Raw genomic sequence first — 14,393 nt, forward strand, 5'->3', positions numbered from 1 at the left:
AAATTGATTGAGCCAGGATGCAGGTGTTATGGTACAATTGAATCTTCTGAAAAATGCAGAGAAGTAGGTTTGAAAAAAAAATTTTTTTTACAGATGTTGCCTTGAGCCATTGCTTATACTAAGATTCTCATCCTCTGTTCTTTCTTTTCCCCCTTCCCCCCCCCCCCCCCAGGCCAAGTTAGCAAATTTCTATGAAAACTTCTCTGCAGATCAATGCTCTGTTTAGCTGTTGAGCACAAGTAGCTACTAATCTGCCTTTTTGGGAAATGAGACAGAATTTTCTAAGTTCAAACAGTTCCCTGTGTTTCCATGTTAAGATAAGCTAAGTATTTTCTACAGTAATACTATCAATGTTATTTTTAACTCCATTTTTTTTCAGATCAGAGGGAATGAAGGTGGCATTTGCATCAAAATTCTGTTACTTATCTTCCAGGGTTCTTAGCTGAAAAAATTGTTGTCTTAAATTAAGTAGTAATATAATATATTTTTAATCATATTCAGGGTTTTTTTGACTACAAGGTGCCATCCAAACTGGAAAATAAAAATAAATAAAATAAAAAAAACCCTGGAAATATTCTTAGGAACTAGAATGCCATTTTTTATAATGTTAAATTGTTTTTTCCTCATGCCAACCATCATTCTTCCAAACAAATCCTGGGCATGTTTTGAGACTTAGAAGGTTCAAAGGGACTATGACCAACAAGCAATTTGCATGTAGCCTCCTCTGTTGGGAGGATACAAGAGTTTCATGGTGCAGATTTGGCCAGCCTGTGCCAGCTGGTCTCAGGGCCAGGAATGCCACTAGGAATGTTATTTTACTGGCATACATTGTCATTAAGAACAAGGGTAAATTGCACAACCTGACTGCCATTTAGGTATCTAAATCTGTGTTGCTGCTCAGCTCTGTTAATTTAATAGTTATTTAAAAGATGTAGGTGCTTACAATATGGAGCTGAATCTCTGCTTCACCACTGAAAGGCAAATTCATTTGCCCAAACCTCGATGCCTACTGCCCTTAGAGATGCCATAGATGACTCCTCCCAACTCTTCCTGCCAGTTCAGGTCTCCTACAGGTCCTATGTACCTCTACCCTGTAGCCCTTTTGGGTTCCCTGTGGGATCCTCAGATGACACTGGAAATTATTTCACTAGCCTGGTACAAGTCCTGAACTAGGAGAAGGTTGCCCAGAATATGACATTTATGTCCTGATGAGGGGAGGGGAAGGAGGGCTGGATTGCAAGAATATAGAATCATAGAGTTGTAGAATGGTTTGGGTTGGAAGGGACCTTAAAGATCATCTAGTCCAACCCCCCTGCCATGGGCAGGGACACCTTCCACTAGACCAGGTTGCTCAAAGCCCCATCCAACCTGGCCTTGAACACTGCCAGGGATGGGGCAGCCACAACTTCTCTGGGCAACCTGTGCCAGTGCCTCACCACCCTCTCAGTGAAGAATTTCTTGCTTACAGCTAATCTAAATCTACCCTCTTCCAGTTTAAAGCCATTACCCCTTGTCCTATCACTACAAGCCCTTGTAAAAAGTCCCTCCCCATCTTTCCTGCAGGCCCCCTTTAGGTACTGGCAGGCTGCTATAAGGTCTCCCTGGAGCCTTCTCTTCTCCAGGCTGAACAACCCCAACTGTCTCAGCCTGTCTTCATAGGAGAGGTGCTCCAGCCCTCTGACCATCTTCGTGGCCCTCCTCTGGACCTGCTCTCCCATTCTTTTTCCTCCAGACTCTCCTACTCTATTCTAGCTGATGTCTTTGTTCATCAACTTAGTTTTTCTGGCTACTGCCTTTGATCACCAGGAACTGTGATTTGTCCAGGGATCCTAAGTACTTAACTCTGGGTGACAATTCCATTAAATGATAAAAGACCTAAAAGATAAAACTTTGGTACTATCTCAACAGAGATATGGATGAGAGATCTGTCCCCTGAATGGACTAAGTGTAAGACTTCCAAGAAATATGATGCTCTGCACTTCAGTATGCCAATGCTTGCTGATATGTTTTAAATCATACGCAAATATGCATCTTATTTCTAGAGTAATTAAACTGTTTTATGTCTAGAACTAAGATCTTATCTGAAACAAGGTTAGGGAAATTAGAGACCTATGCCATCTGTGCAGATTTTTGCTGTCATTCAAAATCTAAACATAAATTTACATGAAAATACTTGAAACATCAGTGGGATAACAGCTGGAATACTGTTTATGAGCAGAGGAGTTAAATTTTTTCACCTTTATCTTCCAAAATTAAACCATGAGTTACACATAGCCATATTAAAATATTTTCAGCATGATTTGTTGTAAAGCTAACACACAACCAAGTCTTAAGATACCAACTGCTGTCTGCAGCCGCAATAAAGGCTCCTAATAGCAAAGTACTGACATTTCTAAATGATTCAGAAAGTTTTGTCTATAGCTGTGTGGTAAGGCTCCTACCTATAAAGCAAGAGGTCAGTTTGTTGGTTTGGGTTTGGGGTTTTTTTTGTTACCTACTTTTTACAGAAATCACTGCATTTTGGAAGAATTTTGTTGGGGGGGGGGGGGTTGGGGTGGTTTGGTTTTTTTTTGCAAGACTATCTTAGCAAGTTGAATGGATCAAAACATATGAAAATAAAAAATATGTAATCTCAACATTCATAAATTCAAAGCTGAAGGTCAAGTCATCTAAGATTTTACACTTAAATAAAAGTTTACACAAGGCTGAATATAACCTATGAAGACATACATTCATACAAGAACATGTTAAGATAGAAATTAGTACTGTGGGCTTAGCTTCAACACAAATATTTCTGCACTTCTTTTTATGTCTTAAATCTTAAAATCCTGTTTCCTACCCTGATCCCTGTTTCTGCTGGCTGAAAAATGGGACATTTAAAGAGCCTTACAGTAGATCTCTGTATTGGAAAGAATTAGTGTGATGAAATCAAAACTTAAATTGTAAATTCAATTTAAATATTTACACTATGCAACTGTCTTTAATTTCTTTGAAGCAAGATACATTTGAGATAAAATCAAACTCTTTGACAAGTTCTAGGTTCTGTAGATCTAATGCTTTTGAACTGTAGAACAAAAGTGAAAACAAAAAAGGAACTTTTGGTCAAGAAGCACCATCTATCTTTGGAAGAAATTAAACCATATTATAACCTCAGATGAAGATTTCTTGTTAACTGCAGGTTTTAAAGGTATCTTCTAGACTTGTTGAAGCAATATAAGTTTTCATTGACTTTGTCTAAAATTTTACTGAGAATCATTTTGGTTATAATTTTTATTAGCTTTAGAGAAACAGCAGAAAATTTCTGCTGACATTTTTTATTCTGTAGACGCATTTTGGAGTATAAACATTTTTTTGGAAACACTTTAAAATTTTGATAAAGAGAAATTTCCCATGTGGAAAGTTGAGACATTAAATTTAAGGCAAAATTCTGATGAATAATGATGGACTCATCTGTCTGTGTTTACAATTTCAGACCAAACTGTTGTTAGCACAATGAAAATTTACCCTCTCTACAGCCTGATTGTTTAGTTGACCATTGCTATCACCATCAAATGTATTGACCCAGAATACTGGCCTGTGAAAGCAATAATGGTACACAAGTTCCTTTCGCTCTCTAGATTTGTTCTGAAGTGGGAAAAAGAAATGAGGAGCAGGAAGAGCTTCTCAGGTCTGGGAGTGAGCAAAATACAGTCAAGCTGTACCCAATATCTGTGAGGAAAATGAAAGTAGAAAGGCTGTAAACTTGAGTGAAAACCTAGACAAAGGACAGAAAGAGAGGTGCCTTTATAAATGGGCATGAAATGATCTCCTTCTTGTTAGAGACATTGACTGAATGAAAAAAAAAAAAGGGTAGCTGAATGCAGTGGGAAGAGATCACTTTTTTATTTTAATCGTCTGCCTGTATTTCACAATCTTAATGCAGAGATCCTAAAGTAATGCCTCCAGTACTTCTAGAGTTAGAAGCAGAATAGGCTGAGCTATTTAATCTCAAAGTAAATAAGGTAGTATTAATACTGTGCTGATGTAGAGAACTGTGTTATCATCTTTACACTGTGCTGCACTGTGTAAACATAGTTATACCACCCTCTCAAAAGTCCCAGCACTATACATCATTGCATACTATAGACATGCCCATGGCCTTGCAAAGTTCTTATTCATATTGGGATGAAAAAACATGGAAATTAATAAAATCTCTGTGCAACTTTAATTCTAGGTAAAACTCAAGCAATGAACCTTTAGCTTGATTTCTATGTCCTGCTGTGATCTGGACTTTTTTGTGTGGTAACAGTCACATTGTCTTTTACCTGGGGATTATGAAATTCTTATTGTCTGCCTTTTCTTCTTCTTCCTTTTTAATTTTAGTTCAAAGGGATTTATTTCCACACAATGTATGGGATCTTCTTTCACTTTGTTTTTTAAAATTACTATTTCCTGACAGTTTGTGCTCTATGCTTTCATATTCTGGTTGGACCTAATGCTATATCTTATTTAATTAACTATGAAAGTATTAAAAAAAAAAAAAAGAATAGGATATGGAAATATGCTGAAAATGATCAAATACTGCCTGTAACCTAGAAAAGCTGAGAGATTGAGAAGCTGAAGGTAACAGAAGATAGTGTTAAGCTAAAATATTGCTGGGATACATATTTTACTTAGGCTTGCTTGCTGTATGCTGGCCAACCTTGATTAAGTGTCAAGAATATTGAGTAATCTGGATCCTGGGGAGAATGTTTTAACAGCGTAAAACAGCCATCTGAAAGCTGATTTGCCCTTGATGTAAAATTTATTGCATCTATATGCTAATGACCTTATTTCTGCATCTTCAGCCATAACACAAGTTTATACTCTCATTGCATTCCACCAACTAAAACCATGTTGTTCCAAATTAGAAGCACCCCAAGAAGGTCTTCAGGAAGAATTTGGGTATGAAAATAATGGCATTGGTAATTTAGAAGATGACAGTTTTCTTTTTCGTATTGCATCTCACTCCAGTGACAAGAATAATGGTGCAACTTGGAAATACCACATCTGAGGTGAAGATACATACCATATGTATTGTTTTGTGTGTGCTGGTTAACTTAATAGTAAGGAAAGTAAACTTAAAAGTAAGGAAAGAATTTTGGTTTATAACTTCGAGAAAAACTTTAAAAAATGGTAGCAAACACAATGGAAAGTGATTTCATTCTTGTCATAGAAAGTGTTTGGGTTTTTTGCTAATGAAGTAGTGGGACAAAAATGTGATGTATGTATTTGCTAGGACTGGAATGTGTTTTGACTGAGTAGAGGAAAAGATTTTTTTAATACTTGGAATGCCTAAGATATTTTATAAGGATAGCTGCTTAAGCTTTACAATTTTTTAAACGTGTTCTTTTTGAATACTGTTATGATTTAATGCCACTTTAGTGTAAATGCCAATAAAACTACCTTAAGCTAATGGAATATGGTATTGTAAGTTTATTGTGGGGGATATGCACCATCTATACTTAATTAATAATATGCAAATTAGACAATTTGAAGATAAAAAGCATATTAAAGAATTACTTGCTTGACTTTTTTCTCAAGGTGATGTCAGAAGAACCGCCATTCATCTTGTTTCTGTCTTGGTGAATGGCAAGTGTGAGAATGCTTGCCTAATTTTGGAATTAATTTTGATTCTAGCAATAAAGATAGCTCACATTTTGTTTCTTGTTGTTTGTTGTTCATAAGCAGCTTTGCTACCTACTTCAAATTTGAGTTTAAATTTTTAGGGGATGAACCTAAAAATCAACAGCTTAATAAATATTAGCAATCATAAATTTCATGCACACTTAAAATAATAGTTTTTTGATAAATCTGTAGTCAAATGATAAGTCTAGATGAATGCAAAATACCACTAGACTCTCAAGTGAGATGTAATTTTTACCAAACTAAGGCATTTTCTTTTTATAATCTTTAATTTTCTTTATTATCTGCAAGAACATTTCCAGGTAGTCCCTAGCTCCATTTAATAGGTTACAAATAATTAAGTCTTAAGCTGTGTAGCTAGTGTTTCAAAAATAACTTCTTTCAGTTTTGCCACAATTCATTTCCACTTCACTCATTACAAAATATTTCAACTGTCTACATAGAATAGAATAGGATAGAATAGAATAGAATAGAATAGAAAGAATAGAATATCTCAGGTTGGAGGGGACCCATCAGGATCATGGAGTCCAACTCCAACATATTTCAGTCAGCCTTGGTTTTAACCTCGATGCTTCCTAAGGAACTATTAGTCAAATTCAGTACTTCGTTAAGCCCTGACCTTTATGGTTTCAGATAACTTTTTCACTGTTACATTTCACCATAATATTTTAAAGACATGTTTTTCAATTTTTCTTTCTCGATGTGTTTTGATGTTGCTAAAGTTAACAGTTGCTACAAGGGAAAATCAGATTTCAGTGGTTTTAAAAGGAATGAGTTCTGAAAATGAAAACTATGTGTCGTTATTTTGATTTCTTTGGAAACTGATCCATAGCATTCAAAATAATTTCTAAATGCTGAATTACCAGCTGTAACTAAACTCTGGCTGCCCATGTACTCTGCATACATGTGTGCATGTCTGTGTGTGTGAGAGAGAGAGTGTGTACATGCAAAGGAAGGGTTGAGAGGGGAGAAAAATAATTGATAGTAAAAATAAAAAAGAGGTTATTTTCTTGAGTTAAATTTTGAAGTACTTTAACCCAAATTCTAAGTGAACTCTAGATTTCAGCCCTTATATGCCCTGAAGCACAAATTAGTATTGTATTTTAAGATGATTTCTAAATGACATGGCGTACCTAGGATAAACTTAACAAATTTCAATTTTATTATAGCTATTCTTTTCTAATCTATAAATATTTTGAATCAAAAAATCCAGACCTGTTTCTGTATTTTAAATGTTACCAGTCAATGTCTCTAAAAAGTGATGGCAATTTGGGTTCTTCTTTTCAGTTTACCTCCTCTAATTGTTCCAACAGTACCTTTTTTTTTTTTTAAAAAAAACCCAAACCTTCAGGCTATTTCAGCAATAATAAACATTCACGTTGGCAAATCAATATCTAAGAATGACATGGATATTTTGAAGCTGCATTTGCTTTCAATATCGTTCAAATGTAGGAATATATTGACAAACCATGTCATTGATACCTCTCTGCTCAATGGGAATTTATTCTAATTCTTTTTTTCTCTTTAATATTTTCCTTTTTTTCATCTATAAAACAAACAAATAAAAATTTATAAATATATTTTCTTACTTCCACATGCACTTATAAAAAAGAGTGAGAAGGCTTAGTGGAATCAGTTTTCAGTCAGACAAACCTACCTAGTTTGGCAGCTGAATCCACTGTTTACATTAGTTTTCCTCTAAATGCATTTAGAAATCCTGCAGAAAGAAACAATAATTATATACAAAAAAATCTGTTTGCTTGTTTGGCTTCCCATTTTTCCAAGCCAAAAAAATAGAAAAATGATATGGATTGGCAGGAAAAACAAACCAAACAAATGAAACCAAACCAAAACACCGCCCTCCCCCAAGGGTTTTTTAAACTGAGATTGGGTTCTCTGTAAAAATGAAAAAAATCACATAATTTCATTGGAAATAAAAATTTTAGGGTGCTTTTAAATGTTTGTCAATACCCCAAGCATTTTAGGATAGAGAGGAATAATCAACTTTGATCTGTCTTTTCCTATGCCATGAATAGTGATGGTTATGAAACTTTAACTTTTACATTTCTCTTTGGATTCTTTGTATTCTTACAGAATTTTCAGGGTTTTATGTTTCTTGCAAGTGAAAAAAGAAAAAAAAAAGATCTACCAGTACAGATTTTTTTTTTTAGAAATAGTAAGAAAAAGAAATAAGACACAAACTATTAATTCACATCACGTGGAGAAAAAGCAATGAAGAGGCTTCATAAATGCTGTGTTGTAAGAAGGTTAGAAAGAGAAAAATTAAGAAAAGAAGCAAAAGTTGAGACCTACTTCCTGTCAAATGTTTTATGACTCAGTGAGCTGATGTGGAAGATTTAATAGCCAGTAAAACTGTGCGACATATCATTGCAAGCCCGGAAAGATCTAACTGATTCTTTCTTAAATGGGAATAAGAGGCTTTCTGTGTCAAATACAGGAAAAGGTATGTCTCTCTCAATTGTAAAGTTCAAAGACAGCCAGTAAGTGCTTGTCACATTTCATGATCACTAATGAAAAGGTATTCTTAAACCTGATGCTGACTAAGAGCATTCTCATTTGAAGAAAGCAAGAAAAAAGACAACCAACCAAACAAAAAAGTAGAGAGCTTTTTCCTCCATCCTCCTTCATACCCTCTGCCTTCCCCACTTTAAAGCTAATTGCAGTGTTATTGACCAAAGATTTACAGAAAGGCAACTGATCAAAAAGGCTAGACTGGTCATATTTCTTCTCCGCACTACATCTGGTACCTTAAACCTTTGATTTAGGCATCTCTGATTTTATAACATATGAGGATTCTGGACATTTGGGTTAGTTCTGCAAACTTTATAACAGAGATCACTCAGTGCTATGCCTTGTTAAAGAATCTTGATCAAGGATTGCCTAACACATTGTACAGTTCATATTTTTACTAACCCTGAGACTATAGGCAACACTAACAGAAGTGCATCACATTCTATTGCGTGATAGCATTATAGTACTCTGGTGTCCCACACTGCTAAGATTTGACTCTCCTATGCAACATGGTATGAAAATTATTTATGTCATGCAGATTGCTATTAGTGGATGCAAGCCATAAAATATGCATCTTGGAATTGTAGAGTCCAAGAAAAAGTATTTATGTGTAACTTGAGATCGTTACTTCAACATAGTGTCAATAGATTTGGAGTGCCACTGTCTATCAATAATCTTCTGCCCTGCTATGTGAATTAAAGAGATTTGACACCGAGTCTCTGTAAAATAAAATTGTTTTCAAGGCAGGTGAAATTGTAAAGCTATAACTATTTAAAATGCAGGTTCATTGAAAAATATTCATTCTTTAATATGATGAAAAAACAAAATATATGTATGATATGTTCTGTATTTATGGCTGAGATTCACAGAATCACAGAAAGGTTGAAGTTGGAAGGGAATATCTCAAACAAGGCATTCGATACCCTAGCCTTTTCCATGTCCTATGTAACTAGGTCCCCCATCTCACATTTTCCCTAGTCCTCCTTTTGTCACCTGTGCACTTAGAGAAGCCCTTCTTGTTGTTTTAGACATTCCTGGACAGAGTCTATTCCATTTGGACTTTAGCTTTTCCTAACTTCATCCCTGGATTCTGGAACAATGTTTCTGTATTCCTCCCGAGTTATCCACCCTTGCTTCCACCTTCTGTATGCTTCCTTTTGTGTTTGAGTTTGGCCAGGAGCTCCTTGTTCATCAACACAGGCCTTATGGCATTTTTGCCTGACTTCATATTTGTTGAGATGGACCACTCTTAAGCATGGAGTGAGTGATCCTTGAATATTAACCAACTTTCTTGGGCCACTCATCCTTCCAGGGCCTTATCTCTTGTGACTTTTTGAAGCAGACCTTTTTAGAGAGGAATTTATCATCAGTGCACTCCAGGAACCTCCTGGATTGCTTATGTCCTGCGGTGCTGTCCCTCCAGCAGATACTGGGGTGGCTGAAGTCCCCCATGAGGACCAGGGCCTGTGAAGGTGAGGCTGCTCCTATCTGTCTGTTCTTCCTGGTCAGACAGCCTATAGCAGGCACCCACTATAATGTCAACTTCATCTGTCCTCACCCAAGAGAAGATACAAGCTGCTTTATTTTAAGCTCCCATGATATATGAATCTTCAAAGGAGTTTATGGATGTGCTTGCATATGTCTGTAAAATAATATTTTATCCTAAGGTTTTGACAAGTGGACCAAAAAACCCCGACAATCTGAATGGCAGGATACAGACAATAAGTCACATAATTGCAGAAAAATGAAGAATAAAGACCAAGTTCCCCACTGTACACTACAGTATCAGGCCTTTGGTATGGTACTGCAGCAAACGACTGAATTTTTCGGGCTGCACTCTTCATCTCCTAAGTAATTCATTCTTGAAATCGATTATTCCTTTAGGCCCACGACAGTCCAATACCCTACAGATTAGCTGACAAGGCATTTAGAGGGTCAGTGTAAAATTTCAAATCTAGTGAAAGGGGCAGCTAAGACCTTCATACTGACTTTGAGAGAAGATGCAAAACCTGATTCTGTAGGTGTTAAACACTGAATGGGAGGGTAGCAAAAATATTACCATTCTTTTCCCTTGACAAATATTTGTTCTAGAAAAAAGTCATTAAGAAGAGAGGAAGTGTCCTTCTTCTCCATATAAAGTAAGTATATAACAAGATAATTACATAGGATAGTTTTTGCTAGGCTTTTGTTAAACTGCAGTAGTTTTTCTTTAAGCACAATTGTCCATTATAAACTTGGTAACGAAATGAGTAATGCAGGATTATTCACATTTGATAAAATCTTAATTTATGTTAGTCATCCAAGTAAGGGAGTTAAAATCTCCTTTGTATCTTCATTAGTGTCTCTGTGATCAGAATTTTTGGTTTAGGAGACTTTGGCTATGTGTATGCTGCTAAATAAAAGACCAGGGTCCAGTCCTTGGCACATTGATTAAGCCCTTCCTAAAATGGATTTGCCTTATCTTTTTTCCCTAGGTGTTCTAATGGGATTTCCCTATGTCCTAGTTGTTTATGCTATTTTGTTGGTTCTTTATGTCTGAAATAAAAAGTTTGCATTATCTTGTTCCCCTCAACAGTGGCAGAATAAAATTGGAAGTGTGTGCTACATGCCGTGGGATGCACATGAAAAAGCATGGGATGATTGAGGCTGCAAAAATTGTCTTCTGAAGGAGCATCTGATCATTGCAGAGGTTGCAGGGTACCAAACATGGTGTAGTGTCCACCCCACTGCCTTTTGGAGAGTTTTAGGAAGTAAACTATTCCCTAACAATGTCCAGATAGTATCTTAAAGAATGTAAGTTGGAGCAGTCCCAAATAGACTTATACAGTGAGCTGACAAGTAGTATGGACTTAAGGGGCCAAGCTCGTTTCATGACTCTCCTTATTCAACAGCTCAGATGTATCTGGTGGGACCCAGGTGATAGAATCCCAGGAACAGGGCTGGGCAAAGGCAGTCAATATACCAAACTTTATACTTTCTATCCAACTCACTTGTGGACCATAGTTACTGGACCAAATTTTAATTTGCACATAAAAAGCAACTCCTTCTAGGCAAATGGGAACAGCATTGCTGTAATTTTCTAGATTAAAAGTACTACCTTTGTTTTGGGAGACCCTGGATTCTCACTTGTTGGTTGTTGTTCAGCCAGTCATTCTACCTTGCTTCTCAAAGGATATAATGATGTTTACTCCTTCCTGAAGTGATCTGAAAAAGGCAGTAAATAAGTTAGGCATTTATCAGTATGCTGACAGGCTGAGTATTTTTATCTCAAGGTTTCACAAAATCTTATAAGCCGAAATGATGATTAAACACCTGGATCTTAATAAGTTCTTCAAGTTACTATTGATGACTAATTTAATGTACTTAAACAGATATGGGCATATATCAGCAATGATGGACAGAAAATTGAGATATACTAGTGCATCTTACGCAGAATAGCTTCAGACTATTTATTAAGTACCTAACTCAGTCTAATACCACAGAATTTTTTTGTTTGCTTGTTTGGTTGGATGGTTTGTTTTGGTTGTTGTTATTTTGGTTTGGATTTTGTGTGTGTGTGTGTGCGCGTGCAGGGACAGTAATTCTCTGTGGTGTTAAAACATTAATGTCATATTTAATTGTTTTTAATGGTACTGCAATATTATCAAACATTGTCCACCAAATTCATTAGGGGCTGCTTGGAATTTAGCTCTTCTGAAAATTAGTGCTACTCAGTGAATTTTCTGGATATAAAATCTAAGATTAGACTTCACAGACTGAGCTTCAGCTCATCTAATTATCACCTACATCCACACAGCTAGTGTTTCCTTCTAGCTAGATACCTTTAAAGGCCTAGAATCACAGAAAGGATCACTGGTCACAGGGTTATATGAAAATCTTGTCAGAATTATTTTTTAATAGAAGAATATAGTAGGGAAGAAAATGTTGTTATTAATTTTAAATATTTTTTCATATATTGAAAGTTCTTCCATGTAGAACTAAGCACAGAAAAAAGAGCCAGATAATTAAAGAGTCTATATGTACTGCAGGAAGGGATCAGATTTTATGCCATGGCAATGGCTGTTTACTCCGCCACACATTGGGGAAAAAATGAAATGTCCCTAATGTTGATCTATCTCTTTTAAGCCTCAGCTGGAAAAAGACAAAGTGCCATTATAGCCCAAGTCCATTTCAGCTAACTTTATGCACCTGACAGAGGCATGTAAATAAGGAGAATATTTTCCTATGTCTATATTCCCCACATAGATACTTGGATAACTCCAAAATTCATCTCACAAATAAAATGGTTTTCCTTTCATATGGCATTTGTCTAGCCACTAGCAGATACCTAGAAAAAAGTTTGTTACAACTCCTACTGTCCATGAGAAAAAATTTCTGTCACAAAGTTTATTTAAGTAATAATAATAATAATTAAAAAAAAAGTAGCTGTGGTTGTGGTTTCAACTGCCTAGGCAGCTACCTTGAGACCTGAAAAAGTTGAATACTGTATTATTTTCTTCTGGTAGGTTTCTTTTACTATGATCAATCTACTTTATATCCCTATTGAAATCTGACTTCTTGTATGGGTCATTGTTTCTTATTCCCTAATAGTTCTACTAGGGATGTGCAAATTTAATATATTTCTACCATTTACTGAGTTTGCTGAATTACAAGGAACATGCACATGTTTTATGAACTCTCAGGTGGGTTACAATGTACAGAAATGAAAACAATATATGTGATATCTGTAGAGTCAGCTAGCAGCAAAAAGACAGGGGGGAAAACATTAAAAAAGCCTTGTTTGGTTTTTATGGTGACTCTCCTAGGAATAAATTGACTATGATTTGGGGTTTTTTTACAGCTTGTAAAGTTATGGTCCTGACTGATATTAAAGGTATTGTTTCCCAAAGGTACAGATTATGAGTACTACAATCAAACAGAAAAATATAGTACCACGCATATTACAATTCTATTTACATACTGTACAGTAAGACTTAAATATATTATTGAACAATGGATGTAGACAAAGTTAAGTCATTACTAGTTTCCAAATATTGGTTTATTTTAAAAACACATTTATAACTGCTTCAAAAAGCTAAGTATTACCATTTGAGGGTTTTTTTTAATTATTATTCCCAGTGATTACAACCTTGCAAATGTACCGCAACCCAAATTTTTGTTCATTTGATGTTGCCGATACCAACTAGTGAAAACTATTTCAGTAAGTTTTAATGATTAGGTTCAAAGCTATTTATTTATACCCTATTAAACACCAAAAACTTTGGATACATCCAGTTGATTCTTCCAAGAGATCACTCAGTCATCTCTGAGCTCTGTGGCTTGCTTTTAATTCAAACCACAAAATAAGAAGCAAGAGCCTAGGCACGACTGAAGGCCACACACAGCTGCTCCAGATGTTTCCTGTGGAGGCCCTAGAGGTACAGCAGGACACTAGTGTGTAATTAGGAGGGTAGTTTACAGCTACACACTCATGAACACCGACTGCTTGGGGCTTCTTTGTGGAAAAAGTGAGAGTGTATTACGGGAAATGCTATGTTTATGGCTACTTCTTGGCTCTTTGGTTCCTTAAGTCCCAAGAAAACTGCATATGGGAAAGCTAAGGACCCATAAGGACATGAGTGTTCAGTAAAACTTATGACCTCCACAGTATTTCTGCTCGGGTTAGAAATAAGAGCTAGTCGGCTCTTAGATTTATGTCGAGGATGGTAAGGTACTACAGCCAGAGTTACTGTGAGCATCCAGAGTTTCACTAGGTACACCTATATTATTAAATAAAATAGGCTCATTCTCCAGCATTAAGGATTACCGGCATGTCACAGCTGTCTTTCTCACCAGAATACAGTGGCTTTTTCCATCCTGCCTGCTGGGAACCATCAATGGCCTAAACATTACTTGGAAGAGTGCTATTTCACACAAGCCAAAACAATGCCAGAGGCAAGAGCTCACTATTAAAGAGCAAAGAAAATGCTCAGGGTTTAAATCTGTGTCCTGGTTCTATTTATTTTACTGATAGGAACATAGTCATTAGGTTCAAACCTGAAGAGTTTGTGAGTTTTGGTAAATCAGAGTTGACATGAACTGATAGTTCTGATTTATTAAAACAATAGCAAAAATTGTATTGTACCTGAACACAGTTTATGGGAAATAAATCACAAAAGAATGGGAGAAAGGATATCTTTTACAAAGTCTAAGTACTT

Source organism: Haliaeetus albicilla, chromosome 15 (assembly GCF_947461875.1).
Source record: "Haliaeetus albicilla chromosome 15, bHalAlb1.1, whole genome shotgun sequence".
Classification (NCBI taxonomy): Eukaryota; Metazoa; Chordata; class Aves; order Accipitriformes; family Accipitridae; genus Haliaeetus; species Haliaeetus albicilla.